This window comes from Sinocyclocheilus anshuiensis, unplaced genomic scaffold (genome assembly GCF_001515605.1).
Source record: "Sinocyclocheilus anshuiensis isolate Anshui unplaced genomic scaffold, SAMN03320099.WGS_v1.1 scaffold615, whole genome shotgun sequence".
Classification (NCBI taxonomy): Eukaryota; Metazoa; Chordata; class Actinopteri; order Cypriniformes; family Cyprinidae; genus Sinocyclocheilus; species Sinocyclocheilus anshuiensis.
In genome coordinates this window covers 779911-792470 of record NW_015552647.1, presented here as the reverse complement: position 1 = coordinate 792470, position 12560 = coordinate 779911, and the positions used below count along the sequence as shown (strand labels likewise).

The 12560-nt window shown below is 35.6% G+C and overlaps 1 protein-coding gene across 2 annotated transcripts in view; it reads left to right on the top strand.

Annotated features, from left to right (window-relative positions):
- The first annotated feature begins 6968 nt into the window (after positions 1-6968).
- foxp1b (forkhead box P1b) overlaps positions 6969-12560 on the top strand; it is a 108055-nt gene continuing 102463 nt past the window's right edge. For both annotated transcript variants that reach the window (XM_016458566.1, XM_016458565.1), the window contains exon 1: positions 6969-6989. The gene's annotated coding sequence lies outside the window, so the exon portion shown is untranslated. The remainder of the gene's footprint in view (positions 6990-12560) is intronic.

Genomic DNA, 12560 nt, shown 5'->3' with positions numbered 1-12560 from the left:
GTGTGTGTGTGTGTGTGTGTGTGTGTGTGTTTGTTTACAGAGGGCAGGTCTTGTGCTATTATTCTATATCTAGTTTAATGAATCACTTGATTTGTTGCAGCTCTTGTGTTTGTATGCTTTTCTCAAGGTTGAGAGAAAAGGAGAGGTCGTTTATTTTTGTCAAAGTTTACCACTAAACAGGAAACTGCACAGGTCTTTTATTCCCTTTGTTTCTCATGTTTCTTGTTTTTGAGAAACGATTTGGTTTTTATCAATCCTTGTTGAGTTGCTGAGAAATCAACATATTTAAAACAGTCAATGTTATTAATAAGACTTTTTGAATTATCCTGGTACTATGATGTGGATAATTTAGCCAGTAGTGGCACCAAACAATGTGTGAAATGATATTTGGTTTCCAAACAGGTTTCCCAACCTGTCTGCTCCAGAATGGAACAGACCTAAGCAGCTGACATGGAGACCAGAGCAAACCATATAAGTGAAATAGGGGTGTTCACGTACAGTATTAAGGCACAGGGTGTGAGAGGGATTGAGTTTGTGTGTCTGTTCTATCTCTAACATAGTGGACAAGGAAGGGACTTCCCATCCTTTCCCATGAGCTCATGCTTACAGACACATTCACACACACCCAAATACGCAAACATAGTTCACTATGTCTGTTTGTTTTCTCTTTCTGTTTTTCTTACCATATACACCTTCTTAAAAAGCTACCCCTGCCTTCTTTCTGCATCATTAGTCTGTTGACCTCACTCTTTTGTCATTACACACTACAAACACTGTAAAAACTTTATAGCAACCAGTATCTTTGTCCTTTCTCTTCTTTTTCAGTAAAAAGAATTTGGAAATTATGACAAGAATGATGCTGAGGAATTACATTAAACTGATTTTGGATTTTGATAACTTTACAGACTTTTTAAACTTTTTTGATTTATCATACACTTTGTTCTAACGCAAAAAGACTTACTTATATATTTAATTCAGTCCACTTCTCAGCAGAAACACACGTTTATTTCTGTATGGATGACTGATACAGTCCTATCCCCACTCAACCACACTTCCATAAGTTAAAGTAAGTGTGTATCCACTTAAACTCGGAGTACATTTTCAGAGAGCTAAACAGCAGGGGAAAATATGATATTTGCATGCTGTGTGGTGCCTGCCAAGGGCTAAATTGGAATGCCTCTGAAGATCATACACTTGATTATTTACTTTATTTGCCTCATCCTCTCATTTTACGGCAACCACAAAGATGGAAATTCTGAGGTAACACCAAATGAAAAGTTGTATATTGATGCATGTTAGGGCGTAGGGGTGGATTAGGGTCCATGTAATAGCTCTTCCGAGTACATTTTATTGCTTACTACAAAAAAAATGTAATTCTGTGTATCAGCATCAGGTTGAAAATTGCTTTGTATTAGCATTAGCATTTGGTAAGCCCCTAATTCCCCTGTTTCTACAGCTGAGTGTGTTTCTATGCATTTACAAGTGCTTCCGATTCGTAGGAGTTCACTTAAATCTCTTTTTCTGCCAAAGCTATGAACATAATAAACAAGCCAGCATGGCTAAAGTGCCACACGGGGGAGATTGCTAACGAGAAAGTTAAATGCTTACGCTAGTCACACAGTTGTTTATGCGCCCGTGTGCATAACTCCAGAGAGGTTTATAACTCTGCTGTAATTTTTAGAGCGGTAACATCTGAAACGAAAGAATTAGTGCCAGCTTCTCTTTTTTTGTTAATCATGAAAGTGTCAGCATTTTTCTGTATTGTGGAAGTGTGTAATGATAATTCCTTAGAAATACAGTATGGACGATTACAATAATCACAAAAAAATAATGACATTGCCATGGTGCTAATTATTATTATTATTATTTTTAAAGTAATGGTACTGTTAAATAACTGTTCGCTAAATTATGCCAAAATTATGATGTTTTATGATGAAAATTGTAAAAAGGTAACGGTTTTTGGCTGTTCACCGTTCAATACGGTAGTGATGCTATAATATTAACCTACTGAGTATAAATAAGTATAAAATATAATATACTAGAGTTTTTAATGAAATATTCAAATAATAATATATATCTTGTTGAGAATGTGGGTATATAATGTTAGATAAAGTATATTGAGATTGTATAAGGATTTTGATTGTCATTTGCGATGTTTTATGAGAATCAAGGGGTCTGCAACAGGGGGTCTGGATCAGTTTGCATCCTTGGATCCAAAAAAAAAAAAAGACCCTGCTTTGAATGAAGAAATGTCTTTTTTTGAATCCCTCTCTTTCAAACTTTTTCTGAGCTGCATTATCTAATATTTTGGGCTAAAATATTGTATAATACTGAAATATAACTTCAATTAATGTCATTACATGGACAAAATAGCATGCATTTTACCTGTCTCTGATAGTCACACAGTTGTTTATGCGCCCGTGTGCATAACTCCAGAGAGGTTTATAACTCTGCTGTAATTTTTAGAGCAGTAACATCTGAAACGAAAGAATTAGTGCCAGCTTCTCTTTTTTTGTTAATCATGAAAGTGTCGGCATTTTTCTGTATTGTGGATGTGTGTAATGATAATTCCTTAGAAATACAGTATGGACGATTACAATAATCACAAAAAAATAATGACATTGCCATGATGCTAATTATTATTATTATTATTTTTAAAGTAATGGTACTGTTAAATAACTGTTGGCTAAATTATGCCAAAATTATGATGTTGATTGGAAACAGTTGAAATTACCATGTTTTTTTTGTTTGTTTATTTTTATGTTAGATAATATTTTATCCAACATATCTAACAGTTCTGTGTGTGCAATTAACATAATGTATACTTCTTTGTAACTGTAACTTTGTAACTGTTCAGTAACTGATTTCACAATGGCATATATCAGAGATATTGCTTTGGTTTTTGATTCATGCAAAGGTCTTACTTTTGGACTTGTGCTTCAAGCTAAAAGTTTCTAAACTGATTCCAAATTCATTGATATATTTAGTAAACTGAAAATCTTAAAAAGGAAAAGGTGCTAGGCTATTTTATTTACATTTACATTTACATTTAGTCATTTAGCAGACGCTTTTATCCAAAGCGACTTACACATGAGGACAATAAAAGCAGTCAAAACTAACAAAAGAGCAACAATATATAAGTGCAAATGACAAGTCTCGGTTAGCCTAACGCAGTACACGTAGCATGTATATATATATATTATACACACACACACACACAAAGAAAAACAAGTAGATAGAATAGAAAAAATAGAAAGCTAGTGGTTTTTTTTATAAAAAAAAAAGAAGATAAATATAGATAAAGTAGAATTAAAATAGAATAGAAAGTGCTAGAGTTAGAGGGTCAAATAAAGGTGGAAGAGATGTGTTTTTAGTCGTTTCTTGAAGATGGTTAAGGACTCAGCTGCTCGGATTGAGTTGGGCAGGTCATTCCACCAAGAGGGAACAGTTATTGAAAAAGTCCGTGAAAGTGATTTTGTGCCTCTTTGAGATGGCACAATAATACGCCGTTCACTTATTGTCAACTATATTTTACTATATTTTAACTATATTTTCGCCGTTCACTTATGTTATTTTATCTAACATATCTAACAGATTTGTGTCTCTACTGACTTAATAAAAGTTAGATGCTGTTTATTTACTAGAAAGTGCAGAATGAGGCTCTTCTCTAAATGCGTATAAGAAAATGACAATTACAAATCCATTATATTTGTCTTGGTATTGATAACTGAATGAGTTCTGTTCTCTTAGAGGAGGAAAGGCTTTGATATGGTTGGTCTGCCACTGCGTCGGAGCGAGTCTTCGTGACAGAATCTTTGTACTGAATGGAAGTGATGGCAGTCAGGCAGGCAGCAGTCTCGGCTTCTGTCAGAGGAGTTGTCTTCAGAGAGATGAAAGGGAAATCTGTCCACAAAAACGCTCTGCGAGGAGTGTGTGCGAGAGTGTTTGTCACATATATCACAAAGCTCAGTTTGTCTTCTTTTCATCTGAAGACATACTCTGTTTTTTCTTTCTTTTTTGCATCACTTTTTCAATTTCTTCATCCAACTGAAAAGAGATGACCGTATTTTAAATGGGTCAAATTGAACGATAGAATGATTATAGACGGTGTTTCCAAGTTCCAACATCAAATTAATGCATTTGCTTCTTTTTTCTTAAGTAAGGTTGTGTTTTTTCCCCTCTAGTTGTTTTGTTTTCTTTGTACTAGCAATGCAAATACACCACACGGTTGAACTCATTTTGGTAAGACGAAAGTGAAATCATTAGCACATTGTTGAACATAAGCAGCTAAGCCATACAATATGGGCTTAGTCTTAGCTTGCCTTCCTTAAAAATACACCTTACAATGATCAGATTATGTTCATAAATCATCATAAGCTCCAAGCATTCACTGAAATTTAAAGTATATGTCCTTAATGACTCACATAGTTTGATGTTTATTGTTCTCTATCCAACATTTGTTATATTCATGGTCAATATCATTTTGGCAGTGCCTTGCCGTGGTATTTATTTGAGGAAGCGACAAAGAGAGAGGGGGAGTGTATTTGTGCTGTGGGGAGGAAAGGAGATACGCCTACACTGGTTAGCTGAAGTTTTGTTGTGGCTTTTAAACTCCGTAATAAGAGTTTGACTTTGGATTTGTTAAAGGTGAAGTGTGTAATTTCTGCTCCGCTTTTGGCACCAAATGGAATTACACAAAAATATTGTGTATGCAATAAATGTAATGCACTAATGTTCCTTTGTATGGAAAGGTAACTCATTTCACAACAGCATATATAAAAAACATTGCTTTGGTTGATGATTTATATAAAGGTTTTACTTAAGTACTAATTTAATGGTGCTTTACATTAGCTTTTTTCAAACTGAGTACAAATTTCCAGGGTGTTAATTTCTCAACTGATTCAAAATTCATTGATTTATTTGGTTCAAAATAAACTGAAAATTGTAAAAAGGTAACGGTTTTTGGCTGTTCACCGTTCAATACGGTAGTGATGCTATGATATTAACCTACTGAGTATAAATAAGTATAAAATATAATATACTAGAGTTTTAATGAAATATTCAAATAATAATATATACCTTGTTGAGAATGTGGGTATATAATGTTAGATAAAGTATATTGAGATTGTATAAGGATTTTGATTGTCATTTGCGATGTTTTATGAGAATCAAGGGGTCTGCAACAGGGGGTCTGGATCAGTTTGCATCCTTGGATCCAAAAAAAAAAAAAGACCCTGCTTTGAATGAAGAAATGTCTTTTTTTGAATCCCTCTCTTTCAAACTTTTTCTGAGCTGCATTATCTAATATTTTGGGCTAAAATATTGTATAATACTGAAATATAACTTCAATTAATGTCATTACATGGACAAAATAGCATGCATTTTACCTGTCTCTGATTTTTTCTCTCACTGTAGACTGAAAGCTAATTCAACATATCAAACAAATAAAGTGAACAGGCACGTTAAAAGCAGATCTATTTACTGTGTGTTTTGCACCAGGTCGTGGACCAGCCGCTTTAGTTGTTATTCATAGACACAGCCCTCCCAAGCTCGGGGGATGGAGGGAGGGGAAAAAAAGAAAGAAGACGTGGAAAAAAGAAAAAGAAGCAAAGAGCTTAAGTCCAGGACTGAAAACAGGAATGACAAACACCATTAGCTGAAAAATTTCCATCTCATTGCAACTATGTTATTGTTTACTTTAGCATACACGTCCTAATATGGTTTCATCTCTGTTAAAACAGTGCAGAAGGAAGGCCAGGGGCCCGGCCCAGGGTAGAGGCCTTTAAACTGCCACTTAGACAATAAGAAACAAATGTCACAGGCCTTGCCTCTCACTATTACATTATTCAACCTTACCCACGTCTCGGCACGTGTTTGCTAATGATATTTAGGCTTTTTGCCTCGCTGGGTTCTCTTTCTCTGTCTACAGCCGCTCATATTTCATCCTTCCTTATGAAATGGCTTCATTAACACCGTAACACCGGTGTGTTGCTGCATTAACCAATTTCCTATTGAAACAGGAAGTTGGGGCAGGCCATTTCAAGAAAGCCAGTAGCCAATAGCCTTTAGTTTACATCATGTACAGTCAGTTTCTTTAAGGCAAGGGGTATTCTAATTCTAGAGAGCATCTGCTTGGACAAAAAATTAGTGCAGGATAGTTCATTTTCCCTAAATGTTATTTTTATTTTGTTTTATTTTATTATATTTTGGCATTATGGTAGAAATGGAAGAAATGTCATGAAAATATATATACAGTCTAAATTATATTTATATTTACAGTCTAACAGTCTAAAACAATTTTAGTGTTATTATTAAATTATGTATTAGTCATTATCAGTGTTTGGTTAATTTGGCCAGATTTTATTTTATTTTATTTTATTTTATTTTGGCATTATGGTATTTGACAAGAAATCTTATTAATTGTCATGAAAATATGATTCTAAATTTCTTAATGATCTAAAACAATGCTATTGCCTTTTTATTTAAAATTATTATTCATAATCAGATATTTTGTTCATTTTCCCTATTTAAAATTAAATTTGTTATTTAATTTATTATTTTATTTTATTTTTGCAGTTAGAATTAGGAAGAAATTAGCTTAATTGTCATGACATTATTTATTTATTATATTTAGTTTTTTGGGGTCAGCTTAAGGTGCTTTTTAAATTTAGTGTTGTACTTTTTACCTTTGCCTTTTTCTACTAAATTACTTTTATAGTACTTCTCTCTTTCGTCTTGTATCTCTCTCTCTCTCTCTCTCTCTCTCTCTCTCTCGCTCTTTCTTTCAGTCTTTCACTCTTTTGTTTGTTGTAGTTGCCTGTTCACTGGTTGCCCGTGTTTGTCTTCAGCAGGGGATAAGGGTTGGTGTGTTTCAGAACAGATTAGTGCAGTCACAGGTTGTGTCCCTCCTCTCTCCGCTGCACCCTCATACACGAGACTCCTCAAGCGCTAGCCGACCAATCAAGCTCTTTTATTCTCTTCTCTGATTGGTGAGTATCTTTAGGACTTTCATTCTGCTCGTGTCTGTAACGTGTGTAAAAATCCTTGCGATTTAATGCAGGTTTTCAGAACACATGGCTTATATGATTAGGTGAAGGAGCCTTCATCAAAGGGACGATGAAGAACGCTAATGCCAAGAGAAATGACAGGACATGGATATGGCTTACAGCAGAGGAAAGGGCCCTAGATCTCTCTTCGCCCTCTTCCTTGTAGGTTAAGGATGTGGCCGGCCTCACCTCAATCCTAAAATCCTCACGCTTATGATATTTGCTCAGCGTTATCTGCAGCTGTAGATGAACGGCATTCTGGGACATTGAGGAATGTTGAAGGTCAGCCACTGTATTCTTAGATCTAAATCAGGCAGACACTTCAGTGCAGGCTACACCTTATCTATGGGTATATTGTCATAACATGGCTTTAAATTGAGATTAGAATTTTGTGGTGTTATTCCCTGCATTTTACTTACTTTTTTATCATCATTTTTTCCTTTACATTTATATTTGCAAGTTTGACATATCATCTATTTCTTTATATTGTTGAATCTTATGGAACTATTTTATATGAATGACTTTAAAAAGAAGAGTAATATTATTTTAAAATAATAGAATAATTAAAAAATAGTATGTACAATATAAAATATATTTGATACTATATAAAACATAAAAACATGCAAATATTTTTTAAAGTATTTTTAATGGGAGTTTAATATGGCTAAACATTAATAATTGACTTACATCCATACATCCATTGATCCATCTCTCCATAGGTCTGTTTTTCTCTATCTCTGTCTGTCTTTCACATTTATTTATTTATTTATTTATTTATTTATTTATTTATTTATTTATGAGAATTGGTAAAGAAAGGTGTTTAATTGCCATGAAAATATAAATATAAATTTGTTAGTGGTCCAAAAACAGATTTGATTTTCTTTAAGCAAATTATAATATGTTGTAACATTATACATTATTATAATTTTTTATTTTTGAGGATTTTGTTTGTTTATTTATTTTTGACAGTTTTCACTAAAAGATGAGATTTACTCAAACAGCTGCCTTTCTCTCCTCATGTTCCACAAATGAGTAGTGAAATCAGTGAATATATTTTGCTGTGAAGTGTTTTGCTACTTTCAGGCTGAAATAAATTGCTTTGATTAGGTTTGGTTGTGTGAGTAATACCATATGAACAGGGACACATAGATTGAGTTTTGGTTCTTTATTCCAAACGCTGTCTGGCTCAATCCTGCCTAATAAGTGCAAAGACAGATAAACTATTGTCACCTCTTGGAATGGAGGCGGATAGGAAATAAGTAATCCGTATTGATTTTGACATTACAATGTTGTAAGTGATAACTACGTTAACAGCCGCTATAAAACCAAAGCCCTAATTAGGCCGTATTTCATACTAACCATTAGGTAGGCTTTTTAATTCAACGGTGATACCAAAGTGATCAATTTTCCTTGCATTTTGTGCTTTAGAAAAAGCAATGCACAAAGCCAGCTTTGTCTTTCAGGCAAAAGGGAACAGCATTGTTTTTAACCTTCTCTTAATGAACTTTGTGTGGCTGTTGTTTGCAGACTTCAAGGTCAAATTCGTAGAATGGCTGTACGCTTTTTGTAAACATGTTTACATGCAGACATGTGTAAATACAGTAAATGTGTACAGGCTCAGAGAGGCAATACCGGTTTACTCTGTGTTGTTGTTTTTTCTGATAGATAGTTTTAGCACCTCATGTGCGCACGAGTCTGTTTGTGCAAACGTCTGTGTGGCCAGGCGCTCGTGCACCTGCAAAAAACTATAGTTTCACAACCCCATAATGATGCTTCTGCTCACAATGAGCATCTGTTTGTAATCGTGGGCCACAAGTGATCGAAAAAAAAGAAGAAAAGAAAGAAATAAAAAGGGCAATGAAAGCAAAAAAGAGAAGAATGCTTGAGGAGCCGTGGTATTAAATATGAATTAATGGAATGAAGCCTATGCACGGCTGCAACAGCGAGAAAAAAAAAAAAAACATTAATAAAATGTATGTTACTGGCGCGTAGGTACATTTGGACTTAATATCCTTTAATTAGAAGTGAGATATTAGCATTTCATAGGGATTTACACAGGGAAGACGCTGCCGCAGACAGGAGCACTTTCATTCCACTCTGTTCTGCATGTAATGAGCGGTATCATTAGTTGATGGAGAGGATTCTGCCCCGACTCTACCTTGAAAGGCACGTCATTTACATACTTCTTAGCAATATGGCCTATAATGGATTCCTCAATGAATAAAATAAAATAGCACTTCTTTAAATTTTCAAGAGTAATGTGCACAGGCTCTGATTCGTTTGTTGGTGCGGTTTGGCGAATTCAATCGAGACCAAGTCCTGGGGGGTTGGTGAGGAGAGATTGACTTATGTCTGAGAGTTAAGACCTCAGATTTTGCTCCAGGAGAAGGAGAAGTGCGTCATAAATTCGGAATGAGATCAATAATGTGGCGACATGAAAGTCTTAAAGCTACGGATCAAAAAAAAGGGGAAAGCATGACACAAACTGTGTTTTTGTGATCAGTCGAGTCCGGGTTTGAGGGTTTTTTTGTGGGATGATTTGGGTTGCAGTGCTGTCATTTCTGGTGCAGTTGCTTTCGGTAAACGGCAATAGTTAAATGTCATTATTCATGATAATTCGGCTGGAAAGTGGAGGTGTTTTCCTTCCCCTTTCAAATGTAAGTTTATAAGCCCTCAGATGTCATCCCACCCCCATCTCTCTCACATATTTCTTTCACTTTTTCTCCCACCCATCGGATTAGCGGTGAAGTGATTTTGTATTTTTTTGATGAGCTCCAAAGTGGCAAGGGTAGGAAATGGTACCTTTGATCAGAGCATCTCTAGGAAATGGAACCTGAGGGTGTGAAGTCCACCAGGTAAGAAACATCCAGCCCACGTAAGCCCCTCCCTCGTCACGTTTGAGCGAGACAAAAGCCCTCCCCCCAGCTTCCCGCCACTCGAAAACACATATTTGTTTTGGCTGTTTTCATTCCGAGTTACATGAGCACCGATTACAGCTTTTCATTAGTGAAAATTGGGTATTTGTTTTAAACTTTAACCAATCACTTTGATATGCTAATTACGCTGTAATTTAATTTGAGTCCCATAATGATGATGCCGTTATTATGGACATAAATGATGCAGTTAAGCAGAGAGTAATCTCATTTGCATACTGTACATGCCGGTAAATGAAGGCCTTTCCTGCTTGGCTTCAACTTTAATTTTGCACTTCTTTTCACACAGCCTCTCTCCCAGCCCTCCATCAAATAACAGGCCTTTGCGTGTTTGATGTGGAGAGCCGCTGTTACGCTCCGAGTCTAGTCACAATATGTAATACATAAAGGGGGCTCGTTAGCACACTGAGTGTGCCTCTAAGATGCTGCCATTAATAGGAAGAGGTGGGTCACACTTCAGGCTTTTTTTCGCAGATACTTGCGTTTTTTCCTCCCGCCTCGTATTCTTTTTCTCTTGGCCATCTTTTTGTATTTCCACTTTTTGTCAGCTCAGAAAAAAAAACGAAAAAAAAAAGCATTAAAGAACTGAAGCACAATGTCGGTTAGCCGTTCCGCAGCAGGCGCTGTTGTTTTGATCATGGAGAAGACTGATTGGTTTAAAGGGCGATTTGTGTGCCGGTGCATGATTCATGGTCACGGTACGAGCAGGGTGCACATGTTTATTAAATCACTTTTTATCCTATCACGTTTATGTCGATGGTTCTTAATGCACTCGCAGTAAATCCTACAGTGTCACCGTCTTAATATATATTTTTTTATTTACATTTTTAATGTATTATTATTGTATTAATTGTTTTAGTTTTAGTTAACGATATTAGCTTTAAATCACACTACAGTTTTTTTTTTTTTTTTTTTTTTTTTTTTTTTTTTTTTTTTGAAGATTGCGTGAGTGTTAGAATTGAAGGTAGACAAATTTTACAAAGACTAAACATATTTAGCTTGTTTTTGCTGGTCAGTACAATTTATATTTTAGAGCTTAATAATTTGGAGTCTGGTAAGTAGCCTTATTGGGAAGTGATAAATAAAACGCTTTTCCTCTCAGAAAAATCTTCTTTTCTGAATGTGATTTCTTTTTGTAATTTTAGAATGATTGCCAAAAAAAGTCTGTCTCTCTCTCTTTCACTGGGTGGAGGGGATATTTTATGGACTTAATGCTGACAATACAATTGCCCTTCAGTGCGAATGCTTTTCCATTTTGTACCATAAAGAATATTATTTTCCTGCCAGCCAATTTTCTCCGTTAGTCCCTAATTGGCTCCATAAATCTGGTGGCGTGGAGGGTGAGGAATGTTTCGGTGTCGCAGAGTGTAATCCTCACCCTTATTTACCAATTCATTAAGATTCATTGATGCAGGATAGGGTGAGAGGAAATGACAGCATAAATCAGGGTTCCAACATAATGACCCTAATCAGCTGGGAATTGCAGAAAATGGCATGATGAACTATGTCCTTGCGTTAGTGCCCACTGTATGTTGTCATTGCGCTTGCTGTATGGGTGGGACGCATCTCCCTGACACGGACTGTATTTAACACACAAAAAAAAAGAGTTGTTAAAAAGCCGATTCCATTAAAGCGCTCGTCAGTTTCACGCAAGGTCTTCTGCCGTTTACCCCCAGCATGCCCTTTACCTTTGGTTTAACTGCTTAATGGAAGACAGGGGACTCAACCCTTTCTTTTTAACCCGTTCAGTATTTTAAAATGTTTATGCCTCTTAAGCACAAACCTGGTGCCTGACATCAGCATGGCAGAACGGATGCCATATGTCCGCTCATTTTGCAACACACATTTTGTAGTAAACATTCAGAAAGATATTTCGCTTTTGAGCATAACTACAATTTGGCACCAGCACTTCACAGCTGTGCAATATCCCTTTCTCGATATTGGCTAAGTATGCAGGATGGAAACTGTACCAAGCGATGTTGTGGTTGATTGCGGTGAGGAATCTTTGTTGTATAAAACTATACAGAGGCCATGTGATTTCTAAACGTTGCAAAGTAGTCTTTCGGGGTTCCCCTATGGTTTTTGCTTTTGTTCACAGACATGAGCTGTGACGTCAAATGTTTTTGTGCAGAAATTAGGTTTTGTGCATGCAAGCTCGGAAAATCGCTGAGATCTACGCATGTTTATGCCTGATAAAGCCAAACGAATGTCGATCAGCGTGACCTATTGTGTATTTTGTAATCAATGCTGTAAGCGTTTAAAAAAGTGTGTTTATAGAGTGATTGTGTTAACATTTTCTTGTCATGTATTGACAAATCAGACGGCAATTATGGTTGTTATTAGAGATTTTGATAATAATTTCTCATGTAAAAACTTCACAAACAGCAACACAGACCTGAGCTCTTATTTGCACAATCATAGTTGATAATAAATTTTTTTGCTTTCCTTATGTTTGAGTGTTTCTACAACTTCAGGCACTTTTATGTCCCAAGGGTTGATTTTTATAAGAAGGTCACTTTAAAACTATCTTAGAAACTTATATCTATGCCTTATCATTGTTATTTTTTTTATTCAATTTTTT